Below are 10,170 nucleotides of genomic sequence, written 5' to 3'. Positions count from 1 at the left end.
AGTGGGAAATAGAAACTTTGCTAAAATCACAGAGCAAATTACAAACATTACTTAAGACAGAACCCAAGTAGCTTAAAAACACCTCCCACCAGCACAGACTTTGCCACCTTCCAGGCCAACCTATTACACCATCATGAGTTTAGATATTAATGCTTTGTAACAATTCCTCACAAAGGTCGAGTGGTCAAGGCTTAAAAATCACTTATTATAAGTGAAAGATTCTGCCAAAATTGGAAATTAGAAAGCAGTGCAATATTCCAGGGATCTATATCCCGCACTGTTTATACCTGGGGTATACCAGGTCTCCATGTGTGAATTTCTTCAGCAGACATGAAGCCAAAGCCCCCCGAGAAGTTCAGGAACAATAACACCCTCTTGGAGGCTCTATTCATTCCATGGTTCCGAAGAGCTTCTTTCGAACAGTCTGGGAGTCTCAGCTACGAGCTGAGATGCATCAGGAGTTATTCTCCCCTGAGGGAATCAGTCCACAGTTTCTGATCTTCATGCAAGTTTTCTTTAGCAAGAAACATGCATTTCATGTTATCTTTGATGTCGAAGGGCACTTGAATGGTAAGGACTAGTGTTTGGATGTTACAGTCTATGCCATTAAACATTTGGTGCAGAGCGTCCGATGCCAGGACACAGCAATCCGAGCTAACCCAGTCTTCACCTGTTGCTCACACCTCAGAATCTGTGGCGGGCCAAGCAGTGAGAAGCAGTGGGAAAGACAGGAAGCTTCGCTATTTCAGACGTGAGCATTTTCAGCGGGATGTCTCATGCAGTCTTGACTTGTCCAATTCCTTCAACTGCTCATATGTCACAAAGGAAATAATATTCCAAGGACCAAGTCTCAACCAATTTGGCCAAAACCCTTTATATAGAGCAAAAAAACCCTTCATTCTTCCATGTCTGTAACAAACAATCCAGGAAACCTGTGTAGCCAGGGCATCTGCCATCTCAAATGACTCTGATTCATCATACTTGTTCTCATCACGTCGACAGGGTTTGAGACCAGGGCCCCCGCCAGCCCACAGGTGAAGCCTGAGAGGAAATGGGTATACACAGTGTCTCCCATCAAGCCCGAGAGAATGAGATGCTTCTTGGTGAGGTCGTAGACGGGCAGCTCCACACCAACAACAATAGCGGCCCTCTGAGCAGTAAGGGACACGCCCTTCCAAAGTCCTCTCGTTCCCTCTTGCTGGTAAATGTGAATGAAGTTGCCTATCATTCCTCCTTGAAGGGTGCTATTTTGTGCTTACATCCGAATTTTCAAAACATCAGTTGGATTAGCAATGGTTGAGGATATGACTCCAGAGAGAATTCCACAGACGACATTTATCAGAAAGGTTTCATCTTCCGGGCGCTGGACAAATAACCGCTTCAAGCTCTGGTAGACGCCTATCTTGATGGTGCTGTAGGAAGCCTGGCGCGACATCGCAGGAGCAATCCCTGAATACAGTGCTTTCAGGCCTTCCTCTCTGCGTATCCTCACTAACGCATGCAACATTCCTCGATACCTGATTTCTTTAACGTTTGCATCATTCTTCTGGCCTTGAATCTGGAGCCGTGTCTTGGTTAAATCAATTGGAAAAGTACCGCACTCCGCTGTGATGGAGGCCAGGCCTCCGTACACGAAGGGCTTCCAGTTCAGGGCTGACATGCTCACCGCTGTCCCTTCTCCTTTGTTCACAGACGCATAGCCTCCAACAGGGTTTTTCCGGACCAGGGTTCAATCCCTGGTCCCCTGGTCGAGGAACTAAGATCCCGCAATCCGCGCGGTACAGCAGGTGGCGGCGGCCCTGCACCCTCCTACTCCCCAGGCGCAGCAGCAGCCGGCTCCAGCGGCCGCACGGGATCTGGAGGAAAGCCATGTTCTTTTTCTTTCTTTCTTTCTTTTTTTTTTTTTTGTGCAGTACGCGGGCCTCTCACTGTTGTGGCCTCTCCCATTGCGGAGCACAGGCTCCGGACGCGCAGGCTCAGCGGCCGTGGCTCACGGGCCCAGCCGCTCCGTCGCATGTGGGATCTTCCCGGACCGGGGCACGAACCCGCGTCCCCTGCATCGGCAGGCGGACTCTCAACCACTGCGCCACCAGGGAAGCCCCATGTTCTTTTAGAGTGTGGACAATGTCTCGGTTAGTATTCTAGGCACTTGTCATGCATTATTTCTCAGCAGTCCTTAGGGGTATGTGTTGTTATTTTCGTCCCCATTTCAGAGGAAGGGAGGTTGAGGTTTAGAGAATCTCAAGTAATCAGGGGTCGAGGAAGAATCTGAACTCAGAGGTTGATGCTTTTCCCCCACACACCCTGCTTCATGCACCCAACAGCGCAACAGAATCAGGGCTGGCAGTGTTACTTCCAATCAGATGTTCAATCTAATGTTGTTTACACTAGAAGAGGTTAATGGTAAACTAGTGTGTGTTTTTAACAATCTTTATCAGCCTTTGTCGATTAAAAGATATATTGCACAAAGAAAACATCAACAGGTTCCCAATTTATTGTGGAAATTGTACGGGCCATGTTCTCTATCTCTGATGCTATAAAAATTAAAACCAATAATAAAAATTAATTTAATTTCCAATTAAAATTAATTAGAAAATATCTATCCAATCACTTAAGAAATAAAACAATAAAATTCCAAAAACCTCTCCAAAACTCAAACACATTTTTTTAAAAAATTGAAATATAGTTAATGTGCAATATTATGTTAGTTTTAGGTGTACTCCATAGTGATTTGACATTTGCATACATTATGAAATGATCATGACAATAAGTCTAGTAACTGTCTCCATACAAAGTTACTACAGTATTATTGACCATATTCCTTATGCTGTATATTATATTCCCATGAATTCTTTATTTTATAACTGGAGTCAAACCCATTTTCTTAATAGTTTGTTTGGAAATTAATAAAAAGAGAATACTTATATCAAAAACATGAAATGTGGCTAAAGTTGTCCTTAAAGGCAATGTGATAATAGCAAATGATTTCATTTTTTAAAAAGAAAGAATAGAAATAAATGGATGATGAAGTCATCTCAAGAAAACAGGTAAAAGAACAACAAGAATGCAAGTCAAAGAGCAGAAAAGAAATTTTAATTGAATCAGAAATTCTGATTTAGAATGGAGAGACCCCCTCCTAGTGTAACTGACTAACAGACATAAGAAGAGGTTTTCTGGCTGAATTTCTAGAAAACTTAAGAACAAAGAGAAAACAAGAACCTACTGTATGGCACAGGGAGCTATATTCAATCCCTTGTAATAGACTATAATGGAAAAGAATGTGAAAAAGAATATATATGTATGTATATGTATAACTGAATCACTTTGCTGTACACCTGAAACTAACACAACATTGTAAATCAACTATACTTCAATAAAACTAAAGATTATGACTCCTAGATTTATTAAAATTTAAACAAATTTTCTCTCCTCTCTCAGTAATGCTATAAGATTAGAACTCTTTAATTACATTTGCATCACATACACCTTTATTTTTACTGGTTTGTGCATTTTGATTAAACGTATATTTTAAATAGCAAAAAAAAGAGAAAACAAATTTAGAAAAAATAAGCAGCTATAATCATAGATTTGAAGTAGATTTTAAAATATAAGAGAATAAATGTTACGGAAAAAATAGAACCTTTCAATGAAGTGAGTGTTTCGCTGGGAAAATTCAAAATTGACCTAAGAATAAAAACCTCAAACAAATCAATGCACATGAAAGAAATGTAAAAATAGTTAAAGAATTTATTCTAAAATTTATCCTACAACCAGACAGATTTCTGTTGTTATTTTTAACTTTTAAGAAAGAGGTCACTTCCACGCTGAAAAAAAATCATGGAAAAAATTCCAATTTTACAAAGCTGGCTTAATCCTGATCTTAAAACTTCACTGATAGCACAAATAGGATAAAGGCACATGCTCCATGATGTGGATGCAAAATTTGAAATCATGAAGGTTATATAAAAAACTAGGGTTTACGTAAAGAATTCAAAGACAGTTTTGTGTGAGGAAAATTTTCTGATTGGTCATGCCATTAAAGCCAAAACAACTTGATGGTATCCATTAAAACTGAAATATAATTGATAAAACTCAACACACTAACTTATGATTTTAAAAGACTATTCCCATAAAACTTACTAAAATTAATAGCTTTGCCGTATATAAGCAGTCAAACAACAGTTGGAAACCATAATAGAGAAAGCGCTTATATTAAACTAGCAAGAAAAATCACGTAATACCTAGGAATAATGCTACCAAGAAATGTGTGGAACCTTTATGAGACAAACTCCCAAATTTTATTAAGAGATATTAAATAAGATTCAAAGGATGGGAGATGCATCATTCTCTATGACTTAATGATGTAAAGATGTTAATTTGATTCAAGTTAATTTACAAGCTTCAGAAATCTCAGTAACAATTCCCAATGTACTATTTTTTGGAGGAATTTCATAAAATAACTCTAAAGTACACGGGCTATGAAGGAGATAGGAATATGAGGGAGATAGGAATAAAAGAATCATGACTAGATATGCAAAATGCATAAAGCTACAATAATCAAACCAGTAGACCTATTAGTGATAGACTGAATGACTAGTCCTTAAGCTCAAACCTACATGAGAGCTTAGCGTATAAACACGGGCACATCATACACTGGGAAATGGGTGGAATCTTTCAACAAATAGTATTGGTTCTTTGTGAGAAAATCAAGTCAGAGCTGCTCCTTATTACAAACACCAAAATAAATTCCAGATGGAGTCAAAATTTAGATGCAAAAATATTCTGCTGCATTAGTAATCAAGCAATGCAAATTAAAATGAAATGTTACTTTCTTTTTTTGTTATATTGGCAAAGATAGTTTTAAAAATCACTTGATTTTGGGAGAGTGTGGTGAGGAAGTCCCTTCATACTTCCGATCTGAATTTAAAAGAATTCAGCTTTTCTGAAGAGCGATATTTATTGGAAACCTCTAAAAATTTCAATTCTATGACCTGTAGATTCCATGTCTTGGCATCTCTCCAGGGAAAAGATAAGACAGGTAGACAGATGGATAAGGAGACAAAGATTTACCTACAAGTATTTTTATTTCAGTCATGTCTGTAGTAAAGTTCAATAATTGGGAATTTGTTGAATATCATGTAGTCCCTAGGATGAAATATTATGCAGTCAATGCATAAACATTTTGAAGACTATTTAATAACATAATATACTTACTATGTAATGTTAAACAAAAAGGATGATACAAACTATATGTACATAAATATGCATATATAAAATAAACTCAATTTATTAAAAATATATAAAAGTATAAAAATTGCAAATAAATAAAGGAAAATGTTAGCAGTGGCTATCCCTATGTGTGAGATTATAGAGTTTTAGTGATTATATTTTTCAAATTTCATAAGTTGAAAATGCAATAATTTTGTGAATAGAAAAAGAGTTAAAAAATCAAATAAAACAATAAAAAAAGTTAAAGGTAAAAAAATGAAGTAAAAAAAGTGGAAGAAGGAGAAATAAATATGTAACTTTTCAGGCATGTGGAAGAAATTTGAAGGCATGAAAGAAGTGGAAAAATCATGAATACAATTGTTCATAGGTTTAATGCTCATAAATTAGCTTTTGCTAATTGTCTGAAAATCAAAACCAAATTTAAAAGCTATCACTAAGCTGAAAAAGTATTTGCAATAAAATTGACAAGACCACAGTAAATAAAAGAAAAAAAACAACTCATCTTTAAATAGAAAATGGTCAGATTATATTAACAGATAATGGTAGAAAAAATAAAAATATTTAATGAACATAAGAAAAAGATGTTATCAGAAATCAAAAAGTACATATTAAACTACATGGAAGTATTATATCTTCAAAAAATATTTACTGATACGACAACCGTTTACAACATAATATTAGGTGATTACGAAAAGCTGAACACATTTTATGCTCAATTTTATGAAAATAAATGTATTGCAAAATGAATGAAAGGCAACACACCAGATACAGTAGCAATGGCCATTTCTAGGTAGGTAGATTGGAGGTTATTTTGAATTTCTTCTTTAATGGTCTTCTATGGACTTTGTACATAGAAATATTGATACTACTTTATTGAAGCAGTGATGAACAAAGGATTTAAACATATACAAATGCATCCATTAGCACTGCCTTTCATAGGAAGGGCACCTCTTGAGTTAAGGACAAGCCTTCTTAAGAACAGAGTGTCAGAGATGAATGGATAAAAAAGATGTGAGATATATATATATATATATACGATGGAATACTACTCAACCATGCAAAAGAATGAAATAATACCATTTGCAGCAACATGGATGGATTTAGAGATTATCATACTAAATGAAGTAAGTCAGAAAGGGAAAGACAAATACCATATGATATCACTTATATGTGGAATCTGAACTATGACACAAATGAACTTACTTACGAAACAGGAACAGGCTCACAGACATAGGAGACAAACTACCAAAGGGGAAAGGAGGTGGGGGAGGGATAAATTAGAAGTTTGGGATTAGCAGATACAAACTACCATATACAAAATATATAAACAACAAGGTCCTACTGTATAGCACAGGGAACTATATTCAATATCCTGTAATAAACCATAATGGAAGAGAATATGAAAAAGAATGTATATGTAGGTATAACTGAATCACTTTGTTGTACAGCAGAAACTAACACAACATTGTAAATCATCTATACTTCAATAAAAAAGGAAAGACCAGAGTGTCAGCATCCTGAGAGAAATCTGCACCAACAGGCAACAAAGCTTTTACCACTGGTCTAAAATTTTGTGCTTTCCAAAAGGGCTTTCTGAAACCTTAGCGGTTCAGTGGGTTTTACACCGGGGGAACAAGGATGCAGAAGAAGCCCCAGCCCCTCTCCCTCCTGCATCTTCCCACTTCCTCAACTCCCCTTCCTCCACCTCTCCCCTTCTTTCCCACATCATCATCACTAGGCTTCAACTACTGCATCTTTAAAAGATAAATATCTTTTTTTTTTTTTTTCGGTATGCGGGCCTCTCACCGTTGTGGCCTCTTCCGTTGCAGAGCACAGGCTCTGGAAGCACAGGACCAGCAGTCACGGCTTACGGGCCCAGCCGCTCCGCGGCATGTGGGATCTTCCCGGACCAGGGCACGAACCCGTGTCCCCTGCATCGGCAGGCTGACTCTCAACCACTGCGTCACCAGGGAAGCCCAAGATAAATATCTTTTAACATCTTTTTAAAAACTGGGTTCCTGAGTTTTTAAAGATGGAAACTGGAGTTAAAAACCCCACTGGGTTTCTCCTTGGTAAGAATCAAAAATATCTCCAATATGTGGACATCCACCCTCTACTTGGCCATGTCTTTTGAAAGTGGACTCACTTCTTCCCATCCCGTTATCCTACAGCCCTAATGGTAAAAATTCTTTCTCACATGAGCTGAACTACTCCCTGCTATCTCCATACAACAGTCCTGCCTTCTGAAAACCCACAAAATAAACTTTATCCCTTTCCTTTTCCATATCATAACCTTTATCCTGTAGAAAAAACAGATAAACAAAAGGAAGAAAATAAAAACCACTTGGAATCCAGCCACCTATCTATGTCATGTTACCACTTTTCATGTTTGTACTCTGTGCAATTCCACATGTGCTTTTCAAAAAACAACATAAGGTAATGGTGAACACACTTGTTTTTAAACTCTTTTTTCCCCATAATTTGACAATACATACAGACATCTCACACTAAACTTCAGTTATCTCTTAGTTAAAATCTAAAGTTCTGCACAAACATGCTAATCAGAAATATATTTCTCATTATTTTAAATGGAAAAAGTTATAATGGGTTACTGATCGACTCCAAACTTCCAGTCTCTCTCATAGGGTTGTTGTGAAGATGAATAATCACTGTCAAATGATAAGAGAGTGGTACTAGAGAAAGCCCAGTGCATGTCAGCCATAAGGTTTCTCCTGTTTGCTTAGACGTCACACGGAGAATAAGGCAACATGCTCGTTCTAGTCATCTTTGGGGAGGGAGGAGTCATGGGTTCTTTGAGACTGAGTTGATTCTCTCTATCATGAATGTGGGAGGTCTTGTCTTGTGACACGTGGCCTCAGTCCTGGGCCCTGGGTTGCCTTTCAGATAGTCACAGGTAAGAGTTTCCTCTCATCCTGCACAGATAGTTCTGAGCAAAGGAGGGTGACTCCAGGGGACAGGGTAGGTGAGTCTAGTAGAAATTATAATAAATACTTAAAAAATTTTTTTTATTGAAGTATAGTTGATTTACAATGTTGTGTTAATTTCTGCCGTACAGCAAAGTGACTCAGTTATACATATATATTCTTTTTTTTAATTTGTTTTTCGATGGGGACCATTTTTAAAGTCTTTATTGAATTTGTTACAATATTGCTTCTGTTTTATATTTTGGGTTTTTGGCTGTGAGGCATGTGGGATCTTAGCTCCCTGACCAAGGATTGAACCCTTACCCCCTGCATTGGAAGGCGAAGTCTTAACCACTAGACTGCCAGGGAAGTCCCTACATATATATATTCTTTTTCATATTCTTTTCCTTTATGGTTTATCACAGGATATTGAATATAGTTCCCTGTGCTATACAGGAGGACCTTGTTTTTAATCCATCCTATACATACTAGTTTGCATCTGCTAATCCCAAACTCCCAGTCTTTCCTCCCCCAACCCCCCACCTCCTTGGCAACGACAAGTCTGTTTTCTATGTCTATGAGTCTGTTTCTCTTTCACAGATAGGTTCATTTGTGTTGTAGTTTAGATTCCTATAATGAATGCTTACTCAGTGTCTTGGTACCTACTGAGTAAGGAGTGCTGCTGAAAAGGGATGAGTCTGAGAATGTGAGCATTTCCCCCTTGTCTCTCTCCGCAGTCTCGTGGGTTTAGAAATTCTGCTTGGAAAGCCCTGATGTGACATTCAGTTGGAAGGTCTAGAAGAGCAGGGTCCAGGCCTGGTTGGCTGGCAGGGAAGCCAGGTTCCCATGGGTTTTTGTAACAATGCTGGCAGGCACCTGGGCCTCCTGATGAAACATGCTTATTGTGTAAGCGCGTGTTGGTGGTGGGCACTGTGTAAGAAGTCACGGCTGTGGTATGCACGCACGGTCTGCCCTTCCTTGCCAGGCCTGAGTCAGCGCTTGAAACCATCTGAGGCTACCCAGGGGTACAAAAGTCACAGGCCATGGCACATGCCCGTCTAAGTCATTGCCACCAGCTGAGATCCTATGAATTTTAAAGAAGGGAGAGTCTATGGGAGGGCCCAGCTGGGGCCCAGCCGGAAGACATGTCACTTTCCTAGGAACACGGGAAGACAACTCTTTGGGTGGAATCTAACTTGATTTTTAAGATGAAGATTGCAAGCTCAAGCCAAGACTTCAAAGAATCACCTTGGTAGCTCTGGTTGGCCTCCACATTCTATGTGTCGTGTCTTCCGTGCTGCAGAGGCTTGGCTTGAAGAGCAACGACCCCAAATCTGATGGCTGGATGGGGCCCCCAGCTGCCATCCAGTGAGTCCGATAGTCTCTGGACAGCCCTGCTCTTAGTGGCCCAGTAAAATTTGTAGAGAGGCCTTGCTTGACAATGATTGCTAACATCTCTGGGACTATCAGAACAGCACAGGAGCTGAAGGCTCCCGAGGGCTTGGTAGGTGCCAGGCACTGGGGTAAACATTTACATGAATGACAAAATGGGTTGGTGGTGAGACACAGGATTTGTGGTTAATATGCCTGGGTTCAAATCCTGGCTCTACTGTTTGCCATAGGGTGATGGTGGGCATGGCATGTCTCTGTCTCCTTTCCTGTGCAGTGTGTGTGTGTGTGTGTGTGAGAGACAGGAGTCACTAACTCATAGAGTTGTCATGAAGCTTAAATGAGATGAACGTGGAGAATGTTTAGAGTAGCAACCACAGTGCCCTAAACACTGCCGGTCCTGGTACCTCACTCCAATGATATGCTGTGACTTATGTGGTGGCTGAAGCCTGAGACTCTGAGGTCTTAGGCCCCGACCTAAAGGTGGGACTCTTGTAAGTGCTTTGAATCAAAATTTAAGTCCGAACAGTTTGACACTGTGTGAACTTTAAGTCCCAGAGCTTAACTGAATTGAACAGATTTAAATGTTGTCACTCTTTCCATTCTGATCGATATTTAAGCTCAGCGT

At 39.2% G+C, this 10,170-nt stretch overlaps 1 pseudogene across 1 annotated transcript; it reads right to left on the bottom strand.

Annotated features, from left to right (window-relative positions):
* Nucleotides 1-587: 587 nt before the first annotated feature.
* Nucleotides 588-2,125, bottom strand: LOC309972091 (kidney mitochondrial carrier protein 1-like; annotated as a pseudogene). The gene has a single exon. The product of its transcript is annotated as a kidney mitochondrial carrier protein 1-like (transcript).
* Nucleotides 2,126-10,170: the final 8,045 nt, after the last annotated feature.

The sequence above is a fragment of the Leucopleurus acutus genome, assembly GCF_964270905.1.
Source record: "Leucopleurus acutus genome assembly, chromosome: 1".
In the NCBI taxonomy this organism is placed as follows: Eukaryota; Metazoa; Chordata; class Mammalia; order Artiodactyla; family Delphinidae; genus Leucopleurus; species Leucopleurus acutus.
Note: the sequence above shows the minus strand (reverse complement) of the source record. Positions and strands in the feature narration are given on the sequence as shown.